Source organism: Spinacia oleracea, chromosome 2 (genome assembly GCF_020520425.1).
Source record: "Spinacia oleracea cultivar Varoflay chromosome 2, BTI_SOV_V1, whole genome shotgun sequence".
NCBI lineage: Eukaryota > Viridiplantae > Streptophyta > Magnoliopsida > Caryophyllales > Amaranthaceae > Spinacia > Spinacia oleracea.
This window is the reverse complement of record NC_079488.1, coordinates 11,460,156-11,472,640: the sequence shown is the minus strand read 5'-3', so window position 1 is coordinate 11,472,640 and position 12,485 is coordinate 11,460,156.

Sequence of the window (12,485 nt, the reverse complement as noted above, 5' to 3'; positions counted from 1 at the left end):
CACACTGCCTTGTCTCACTCTCGTCACTACCCGTCGTCTCCTATACACCTGTCTGTGAGGAGACGACGTCTGAATCCACTCGACTAGGTGTTTCATGTTGTTGTTCCTCCCTCACAGGCGACGACACTCCCCTGTCGTCGCCACTGGTCAATGACACCCCCTCATCAGCTCCCGGATGCGACAACACTCCCTCAGTATCACCTGTAGGCGGCGACACCCCAGCAGTATCACCTGCAGGCGACGACACGGTCTCAGGACCCGTAGTCCCACTCTCATCCAAACTCCAATGGTCAAGCCCCCCATGACCATCATGCACCAGTGGTAACACATCCGATTCATCTACAAAAGGAAACGTCCCTTCATGAAACTTGACATCCCGTGAGACGAAGAACTCATGTGTCTCTAGATCATAAAGTTGCCATCCCTTCCTGCCAAACGGATAACCCAAAAACACACATCGGCGACTCCGAGACTCAAACTTATCCCCTTTACACCGGAGATTATATGCATAACACAGACACCCAAACACGCGGATAGGCACATACGATGGTGGTTTACCAAACAACATCTCATAAGGTGTTTTATTGTCAAGGATCGGGGTAGGTGTACGGTTTATCAAGTAACAGGCGGCCAAAATACATTCCCCCCAAAATTTTATTGGAAGATTTCCTTGAAAACGTAACGCCCTCCCAACATTCAAAATATGTTGGTGTTTTCTCTCGACTCTCCCATTTTGTTGAGGCGTCCCAACACACGACGACTCAAACAGAATCCCATGTTGACGAAAATAATTTTGTAAGCAATTGAATTCAGTACCATTATCACTGCGTACTACTCGAAGGGATCTATTAAACTGACACTTAATCATGGCAACAAAATTAAGAAATGTCGATGCAACTTCCATTTTATTACTCAGTAAATAAATCCACACACCTCTAGAATAATCGTCAACAATGGTAAAAAAATACTTTGCCCCACAAGACGAGGGAGTCTTGTAGGGTCCCCATAAATCAAGATGAACCAATTCAAATGTGCGACTAGCACGACTAACACTAACTGGAAAACTCTCCCTACATTGTCTCGCCCGCGGACATACATCACAAATTGTTTTATTCTTCCTAATCTTATGACTCACATGAGGAAGTAACTGCAACACTTTTTCCGACGGATGCCCCATCCGTTGATGCCACAAGTCGACCACACACTCCACTGCTAGCACACGAACCTTTGGAGCCCCACGGAAAAAATATAGTCCTTCCTGTCGATCACCTACGCCAATCACCATCCTCGTCGAGCGGTCCTGAAGAACACACATTTTGTTAGTAAATTGAGCAGCACAATGTAATTCGTCACTTAATTGAGTTACAGAAATTAAATTGCAGTTCAATTTAGGCACAAATAGAACATTATCGAGCACGAAACCATCCTCCAAGACCACCGAACCATATTGGTTTGAATTTGCAGGTTGACCGTCCGGCAACACAACCTGTTGATTTCTTGATGTCTTGATATTTCTCAGGATTGAAATATCACCCGTCACATGACGTGATTGAAGGAAATAATGCCCTTGGTCCAAGTATGCATTCTATGTTAAGTCTAATAAATGCGGTTCAGTATTAATTAACAAGTTAATAATTCAGTGAGATCAAGTGAGCTGAATGCCTAGCTAGAGGCCGCTTCAGTTCAAGTGGAATTAATGATATTAATCCACAGCTTACTCTTGACTGAACCCGTAGGGTCACACAAATAGTACGTAAACGGATCAAGTATTTAATGGCATTAAATACTCCATCTATGAATATTCGGAACCGACGGATCTTGGTTTCAGTGGGAGCTAAGATCGTCGCAGGCAAGAAATGAATACTCCGGAAACGATGATATTGCCGGAAACGGAAATATGGATCGTATCGGAAATATGAATATTATCCAAGTCGTAGATGTTGCCGGAAACGGAAACATGGTACGTATCGGAAAATATTATTGGAAATGGAAATATTACCAGAATCGGAAATATTGCCGGAAACGGAAATATTGTCAGAATCGGAAATATTGCCGGAATCGGAAAATAATTCCGGAAACGGAAATATTAAATATTTGTTCGAAACGGAAATTAATTCCGGAATCGGAAATATTAAATATTGTTCGTATCGGAAATAGATTCCGGAAATGGAAATTTAATCGGAAGCGTATCGTACGAATTAGCATCGGACGAGGCCTGCCGGACGAAGGCCCAGCACGAAGCCAGGCCGTCGCCCAGCAAGCACGCACGCCACAAGCCCAGCGCGCGCCAAGGCCACGGATGCGTGGGCCTTGCTGCGTGGGCTGCAGCTCGCACGCATGGGCAGTCCTTGTGGCTGCCGTGTGTGTGTGAGTTTGTGCTCATGCATGATTCCTGAATCTGCAAGAGTCAGTGTATGATTAAATGTCTATTCCTAATTGGATAAATTAATTAAATAGAATTCATGTAGGATTCTAATTCCAATTAATTCGCATCCTAATAGGATTACGATTCCTTTTCCATAACTCTATAAATAAAGGCCTAGGGGTCATAATTTATATACAAGTTTCAAAGTATTCAAAAGTGAGTTTTTTGAGAGAAAATTAAAACACATCTTGCTCATAAAAGTGCCGAATTTTCTAGTACCTTAAGGGCGATTCTAGTTGGTCAATCTTAAGGCGGATCCGGACGTGCTGTGGACTATCTACGGAGGGACGACATTTGGAGTCCTAAAAGACTTGTTCTTGTTCGGTTCGGGCGCAGCTAGGGAGGGCACGCAACAAAGAGTATGCATCTAATTATGCTATATGATTATGTGTAAATAATATGTTTCCTGGGTTAATGGTTGTTTCCGCATGATCTATGTAAATGTCATATGTATCATAACCTAACAGTGGTATCACGAGCCCCTTATTATTTTCATAATCTAAATTGCATGAACATGGTTAAATATTACAAATTTGCAAGAATTAAAAGGGGTGATTAATTTTCGTAATTGTTAATTAATTGCAAATTGCGTTTATTTAATTATATGTACGCAGTTTTTCGGCAGTTTCTTCATTACTCATCCGAATTGAGTGATTTTTGTGTCAATTCCGCATGTAAAAGGCATTCTAAAATTTTCAAATTCTCAAATTCTCAAATTCGAAGCCTAACTATGACTTTTCGAAGGTTTTAGTTTTTCGGATGCAAAATTTCGTAAATTTAAGATGTTAAATTAAATATTTGCGATTCCTGTTGATAAATCTTGAATTTTTGATTGACCTACTGCATATGTTTAACAAGTTTGAATGCCTAGTCTTGTTAATTATGCAATCTAATTTGTAATTATGATTAATTTGTTGAAAATTAGAATAATTTAGAATTAATTTGATTTTCATAATTAATTGTAATTTAATTAGAAACCTATGATTAAAAACCACCATAAAAAATTGTAAATTTACGATAAATTTTAAATTTTTATGACCTAGACTTGAATCCATATCAATCGGAAATCAATTGGATAATAAATTTTCGATTTTTTCGCCCTAAAATTATGAAATTAATAATATTTATTAATTTGTCATTAATTTTAAATATAAATTTTAAATTTTTATGCGATTCGTTCAAATAACTTGCACGCACGAAGCAATGGACGCTTCGTGTTACCCTTAAGGGGTGTTGTATAATGCGGGCATGCGACGACGAGCAAGGGAGCTCGTCGCCCGTGCGGCACGAATGCAATGAGCAAGGGCGTAGTGCACGAGCGCAAGGCAGCAGCCCTGCCTTGTGTCGTGTGCCACGAGCAATGAACGTATGGGCATGGGCGAGGGGCGAGCCAAGGCAGTCGCGTGTGGGCAGCAAGCGAGCTGCGCCACAACGCGCGCTGCCTCGCACAAGTGCGCGCAGCCTCGCGCGCAGCGAGCGCAAGCTCGCGTGCCACGAGCGCTGCGCACAGCATCACTCGCGCGCACAGCGCGCGACGTCGCCCGCCCAGCGAGCGATGTCGCGCACCAGCGAGCGATGGCTCGCGCGCGCGCAGCGAGCGATCTCGCGCGCCAGCGAGCGATCTCGCGCCCCAGCGAGCGATGGCTCGCGCGCGCGCAGCGAGCGATCTCGCGCGCCAGCGAGCGATCTCGCGCGCCAGCGAGCGAGCCAGCGCGCCCAGCGAGCGATCTCGCGCGCGCACTGCGAGCGATAGCTCGCGTGCGATGGGGCGCTGTGCGGAGGCTTGCGTTGGGACAGCAGCAGCTATGCTACGAGCGCATGGGCTGCGCGCACATGGCCAGCTATGGCTGTGTGCGTACGGCCCATGGGCGTGCAACGCGTAGGGTGTTTGCGTTTCGATTAGATCGTTTTGAATGTTTAATTTGAAAATTTCAGTTCACGTAATTTTAATTAATTTTAAAATTAATAATTTGAATTAATTTCTTGGATTTTAATTTTGAATATTATAATTATAATAAATGGAATTTATTCTAATTATTTTACTAAAATTAAAATCATGAATTAATTTAAATGCGACTGAAATTAAATTAAATTTTTGGATTCAATTATAAATTTATATGAGCTTTAAATTTTAATTAAATTTGTATGTTTCCGGTTAGACTAGAAATACAATTTTATGTTTAAAATTAGTAAAGCATATGAATTTATTGGTTTGAGTGGGAGCGTTTTTAGTCATAAACTCTTGATTAGGTCTACAAATCCTTAAGGTTAAAACAACTCGATTAGAATTAATAAGGACTGAATAATTGGTAGATTATTGGTGACCTTGATTAATTGCTGCAAATGTTTACGTGATGCATAATGTGTTTTACTAACCAGCTATGTGGGCCATTCATGATAATGAATGGGTGAATGGTATATATTGTATATGTACTGTTTTGCAGGTTATGAAGTGACTAGTATGGCCCAAATAGGATAGAAAATATGGTCTGCGTACCATTAATTTGAATGTAATTGGTCTAAAGTACCAAAGTTATTTTTCAATTCAAATATGGTCTGCGAACCATCAAATAGTTGTAATTAGTTATAGCTTATCCTATTTGAAGAAAATGGTGCCTCCCACGGAGATTTTCAAGACGGACTTTGAAGTCAAAGCTTCAAGATGAAGTCGGGCCATACTAGATCACAAATATCTTATGCATGTTTTAAGTTATTTATTGTTTTAAATATGTCTTAAAATGCATGAGATCATAAGCTTGATTATGTTGCATGATTAAGGATTTTAGTTCACTTAAAATCTAACCAACATAGTAAGAGCCTTAAGTTCCAAACCTAAAAATTGAGTTAAAAGGTGCCATGCCAAAATATACACTTGCTTGGATATCCTTTACATCAATCTAGTAATAGTTTTCGCTCAGCGAGGTGTTACTTATTGGTCCTAAAGGGGCAAGGTACACAAATAATTGTGAGTACATGTTAGTTTTGGTGAAACTCAACGATATAAGTAAGGAGTCCTTTTATGTCGTGGCAAATTCGATAGGTTTACCTAATAAGTTCTTAGACGTACCTATCAACCAAGAATAGTTTCTAGACTATTAGCAAAAGGCTTTTGCTTACCTAAGATGTTCTAGGATTAAGTCGACAAACTGTGCTTAGTTCTTCAATGATTTTAGGATCTTGGAATCATTTTATTCACACCTGCCGGAACACATAACTTGAATAAAATGCTTAATAAACATTGAATTATGCATGTATGCTAGAATTTAAGTTTATTAAGAGAAACTGTGAATGGTTATTTATTTGTTTATTCTTTTCAATTGTAGTTTTTAATATGGCAAACAACAATTCATTCAACATTCGATCAATTCTCGAAAAGGAGAAGTTGAACGGGAAAAACTTCCTTGACTGGCAAAGGAACTTGCAAATAGTTCTTATGCAGGAAGAAAAGGAGTATGTCCTAGATGAGGCGATGCCCGAAGCTCCAGGCGACGGGATCACTCAGGCAGCCCTCAATCGTTGGATTGATGCCAACAAGGATGTGAAATGTCTAATGCTCGCCACTATGAGTGCGGATCTGCAGAAAACGTTCATCAACTCAGATGCTTTCACAATCATCAGTGAGTTGAAGAACATGTTCCAAGATCTGGCTCGAGTCGAAAGATTCGAGACTCATAGGCAAATTCTTGAGACCAAGCTTAAGAAAGGCGAGCCCGTAAGTCCACATGTTCTCAAAATGATTGGACTCATTGAGAATATGAGTCGGCTGGATCAGCAATTTTCTCAGGAAATGGCTATAGACACCATCCTCCATTCTCTTCATAGCGGGTATGATCAGTTCAAACTGAACTACAGTATGAATAGTCTGGACAAAACGCTCACTGAGCTTCACGGTATGCTGAAGACCGCTGAAAAGACGCTCAAAAGTGATAAGCAGGATGTGCTTATGGTGCGTGGGGGCAAGTTCAAGAAATCTGGAAAGAAGAGGAATGCTAAGAAAGGTGGCAACAAGGCCAGCCCAACTAAGCAAACTGGCGCCAAATCTGCAAAGAGGAAGGTCAGTCAACCCACTTCTGAATCCGAATGCTTCTACTGCAAGAAGAAGGGGCATTGGAAGAGAGATTGCTTGAAGCTAAAGGAAGATCAGAAGAACGGAACAGTCGTTCCATCTTCAGGTATTTTCGTTATAGACTGTATACTTGCTAATTCAACTTCTTGGGTATTAGATACTGGTTGTGGCTCACACTTATGTTCCAATCCACAGGGACTAAGAAGAAGTAGAAAGTTAAGCAAGGGTGAAGTCGACCTACGAGTGGGAAATGGAGCACGGATTGCTGCATTAGCCGTAGGAACTTACTATTTGTCGTTGCCCTCCGGGCTAGTTTTGGAACTGGAAGAATGTTTCCATGTTCCAAGTCTTACTAAAAACATCATTTCAGTTTCTTGCTTAGATGCTAAGGGATTTTCTTTTATAATAAAAGACAATAGTTGTTCGTTTTATTTTAAAGAGATGTTTTATGGATCTGCTAGATTAGTCAATGGACTTTATTTATTAGATCACGACAAACAAGTATATAACATAAATACCAAAAAGGCCAAAAAGGATGATTCAGATCTCACCTATCTGTGGCATTGTCGATTAGGCCATATAAACTTGAAACGCTTAGAAAGACTTCAAAGGGAAGGAATTCTAGAACCATTTGACTTAGAGGATTATGGTAAATGCGAATCATGTTTACTTGGCAAAATGACAAAGCAACCTTTCTCTAAAGTTGGAGAAAGAGCAAATGAACTATTGGGTTTAATCCATACAGATGTATGTGGACCAATGAGTACAAATGCTAGAGGTGGTTTCAGCTACTTTATCACTTTCACTGATGACTTCAGTAGGTATGGTTATGTCTACCTAATGAAGCATAAGTCTGAATCCTTTGACAAATTCAAGGAATTTCAGAGTGAAGTAGAGAATCAATTAGGCAAGAAGATCAAGGCACTGCGGTCTGATAGAGGCGGTGAATATCTGAGCTATGAATTTGATGACCATCTGAAAGAATGTGGAATTCTATCAGAATTGACTCCTCCTGGAACACCACAATGGAACGGTGTGTCAGAACGGAGGAACAGAACCTTGCTAGACATGGTCAGGTCAATGATGGGTCAGGCCGAACTTCCATTAGAATTTTGGGGACATGCACTAAATACAGCTGCACTCACTATAAATAGAGCTCCGTCTAAAGCTGTCGAAAAGACTCCATACGAATTATGGTTTGGAAAACCTCCAAATGTGTCTTTTCTTAAGATTTGGGGATGTAAAGTATACGTCAAACGATTAATTTCAGACAAACTTCATCCAAAATCTGACAAATGTATCCTTGTGGGCTATCCAAAGGAAACAAAGGGGTATTACTTCTACAATACATCTGAGAACAAAGTGTTTGTTGCTCGAGATGGTGTCTTTTTGGAGAAGGATCACATTTCCAAAATGACAAGTGGGAGAAAAGTAGACCTCGAAGAAATTCGAGTCGAACAACAAACTCTAGAGAATGCTCAAGATGACATTCAGGATGAAACTCAGAGATCTTTAGAAGAATCTGGTGAGAATCATGGTCAATCTAGAAATGTTACCCCGCGTAGATCGCAAAGATATAGATCTCAACCGGAAAGGTACTTAGGTATTTTGACGAACGAGAGCTATGACGTTCTATTACTTGAAAGTGATGAACCTGCGACTTACAAGCAAGCTATGACGAGCCCTAGCTCCAAGCAATGGCAAGAAGCCATGCAATCTGAATTAGACTCCATGTCTGAAAACCAAGTATGGGATTTGGTCGATTTGCCAGATGGCTACCAAGCCATTGGAAGCAAATGGGTTTTCAATATGAAAAAGGACAAGGATGGGAAACTTGAAGTTTTCAAAGCTAGATTGGTTGCAAAAGGTTACAGGCAAGTCCACGGTGTGGATTACGATGAAACCTTTTCACCAGTTGCAATGCTAAAGTCTATTCGAATAATGTTAGCAATCGCTGCATATTACGATTACGAAATATGGCAGATGGATGTCAAAACTGCTTTCTTAAACGGCGTTTTAACGGAAACTGTGTTTATGACACAGCCTGAAGGTTTTGAGGATCCAAAGAATGCTAAAAAGGTATGCAAGCTAAAGAAATCAATCTACGGATTGAAGCAGGCATCCAGGAGCTGGAATATACGTTTTGATGAAGCGGTCAGTGACTTTGGTTTCATCAAGAACGCAGACGAATCTTGTGTATACAAGAAGGTCAGTGGGAGCAAAATTACTTTCCTAGTATTATATGTCGACGACATATTGCTTATCGGAAATGACATTCCTATGTTGAACTCTGTCAAGATTTGGCTTGGGAAATGTTTTTCGATGAAGGATCTAGGAGAAGCACAGTACATATTGGGCATCAAGATTTACAGAGATAGATCTAAAAGGATGATTGGACTTAGTCAAAGCACTTATATCAATAAGGTGCTTGATAGGTTCAAAATGGCGGACTCCAAGCGAGGCTACCTACCCATGTCTCATGGAATGACTCTAAGCAAGACTCAGTGCCCAAAAACACTTGATGAGCGTAGACGAATGAATGGGATTCCATATGCATCATTGATTGGTTCAATAATGTATGCTATGATATGTACACGCCCGGATGTTGCGTACGCACTCAGTGCTACGAGCAGATACCAGTCAGACCCAGGAGAGGCGCATTGGACTGCTGCCAAGAACATTCTGAAGTACCTGAAAAGGCACAAAGATGACTTCCTGGTCTATGGTGGAGATGATGAATTAATTGTTAAAGGCTATACGGACGCAAGTTTCCAAACCGACAAAGATGATTTCAGATCACAGTCTGGGTTTGTCTTCTGCCTCAACGGAGGAGCAGTAAGCTGGAAAAGTGCTAAGCAAAGCACCATTGCGGATTCTACAACTGAAGCGGAGTACATTGCTGCACATGAAGCAGCAAAGGAAGCTATATGGCTAAGGAAGTTCATAGGAGAACTTGGTGTAGTCCCCTCCATTAAAGGACCAATAGCCCTGTATTGTGATAATAACGGAGCTATTGCACAGGCAAAAGAGCCTAGACACCACCAGAGAGTCAAGCATGTACTTCGTAGATTTCACCTTCTACGAGAGTTCGTTGAAAGAAAAGAAGTCGAGATAAGCAAAATTGGAACTGATGACAACATATCAGATCCATTAACTAAACCTCTGCCGCAAGCGAAGCACAACTCGCACACTGCAGCTATGGGAATCAAGCATATTGGAGAATGGCTTTGATGTCTCTGTTTAATGTTTTAAAGTTTTAGAGTTTAAATCTTTGTAAAACATTATTGGTTAATCATTCACAATAAATGAAAGAAATTCATTTTTCCATTTAATTTGTGGTTTATTAAATGATGAGTCCCTTCAACTTGACGATATATTCAAGATAGACTGTCAGGACCAGTCCTGTGACTAAGAAATGTCTATCAAGTGAACTTGAATGTCAAAGGTTGAAAATGGTCCCTAATTGGAGTTTTCTATAAAATTGGACGCATAGAAAACGTTAGACGATTAGAATGCAAGATGACTAGTAGTTCTGTTTCTTGAACTATGTGGACATGGCAATGTCATAATCATTTGCATAGATACTTACTTTGGGAAGACTAGTATCGGACAAGACCTATGAAACTTTACTGTAAGAGATGAAAGTCTGTCATAAGTAAATTTCATTAAATTATTAGACACTAAATCCTCAATACCTGAGTGATTTGAGATTACTTGTTTGAGAACTGGTTGCTTTGACGTTGACCAACCGTCGCACCGTAAAAGGAGGCTATAAAGGCAACGCTCAGGTAATCACCTATCAAACGAAGTCTAATCTCAAGATCGCAAGATTGGGATTGTCCTCCCATAAATCGGGATGAGATGCTTAAAAGTTGTACAAGGCCACTCGGAGAGCTAGAAACTGTGAAATGCATGGCCGTGCTCGGATGAATCATAGGCTATGATTATCTGTTTATTTGATCAGTTGAACTCTGAAACCGAGGAACACCTCTGGACATAATAAGGATGACAACTCTTACCTTATGTTCAAGAGCAAGCATCGAGCGACAAAGGAATTAGGAAATGCACACTTGTCCCTAAGGACAAGTGGGAGACTGAAGGAAATAATGCCCTTGGTCCAAGTATGCATTCTATGTTAAGTCTAATAAATGCGGTTCAGTATTAATTAACAAGTTAATAATTCAGTGAGATCAAGTAAGCTGAATGCCTAGCTAGAGGCCGCTTCAGTTCAAGTGGAATTAATGATATTAATCCACAGCTTACTCTTGACTGAACCCGTAGGGTCACACAAATAGTACGTAAACGGATCAAGTATTTAATGGCATTAAATACTCCATCTATGAATATTCGGAACCGACGGATCTTGGTTTCAGTGGGAGCTAAGATCGTCGCAGGCAAGAAATGAATACTCCGGAAACGATGATATTGCCGGAAACGGAAATATGGATCGTATCGGAAATATGAATATTATCCAAGTCGTAGATGTTGCCGGAAACGGAAACATGGTACGTATCGGAAAATATTATTGGAAATGGAAATATTACCAGAATCGGAAATATTGCCGGAAACGGAAATATTGTCAGAATCGGAAATATTGCCGGAATCGGAAAATAATTCCGGAAACGGAAATATTAAATATTTGTTCGAAACGGAAATTAATTCCGGAATCGGAAATATTAAATATTGTTCGTATCGGAAATAGATTCCGGAAATGGAAATTTAATCGGAAGCGTATCGTACGAATTAGCATCGGACGAGGCCTGCCGGACGAAGGCCCAGCACGAAGCCAGGCCGTCGCCCAGCAAGCACGCACGCCACAAGCCCAGCGCGCGCCAAGGCCACGGATGCGTGGGCCTTGCTGCGTGGGCTGCAGCTCGCACGCATGGGCAGTCCTTGTGGCTGCCGTGTGTGTGTGAGTTTGTGCTCATGCATGATTCCTGAATCTGCAAGAGTCAGTGTATGATTAAATGTCTATTCCTAATTGGATAAATTAATTAAATAGAATTCATGTAGGATTCTAATTCCAATTAATTCGCATCCTAATAGGATTACGATTCCTTTTCCATAACTCTATAAATAAAGGCCTAGGGGTCATAATTTATATACAAGTTTCAAAGTATTCAAAAGTGAGTTTTTTGAGAGAAAATTAAAACACATCTTGCTCATAAAAGTGCCGAATTTTCTAGTACCTTAAGGGCGATTCTAGTTGGTCAATCTTAAGGCGGATCCGGACGTGCTGTGGACTATCTACGGAGGGACGACATTTGGAGTCCTAAAAGACTTGTTCTTGTTCGGTTCGGGCGCAGCTAGGGAGGGCACGCAACAAAGAGTATGCATCTAATTATGCTATATGATTATGTGTAAATAATATGTTTCCTGGGTTAATGGTTGTTTCCGCATGATCTATGTAAATGTCATATGTATCATAACCTAACAGTGATGCCCTACTGTCAACAATCCAACGTAAATCAAGATTACCTTGCAACTTGTTTGAAGGTCGTGACAAGATGTCAACTATTTGCTGGACTTGCTCCTTCGTCACCCCAACAAGCTCATGATTGGTTGTCGTCACTGCACCCTGCGATCCGTCTCCACTCGTCACAGTGGTTGTCGCCCCTCCTGTGGCATTGCTCACGGCATTGGCACGAGCGACACCACTGGTCGACGACGCTGCCCCGCGAGCTACTCTGCCTCCTCTAATCGACGTCCTGCCTCCTCGACCAGGCCCTCGTCCACCTCGTTTCTTCTCATCCCACCATTCAGGAAATCCAATCAGCTGATAACAAGTTTCTTCCTCATGACCCTCACGATTGCAATGACCACAAAATCTGCCACTGACATCTCCCGACCTCGACCGAGCCTTAGTCTCGACCTTGAACGCCATGACACTCTCCGGACCTCTCGCAGCCTTGGCGCGCATGGTCTCGGTATTCATAACCGTCTGGTACGCCTCGTCGAGTCCTGGTAACGGCGATCGTGCTAACAGTTGTGCAC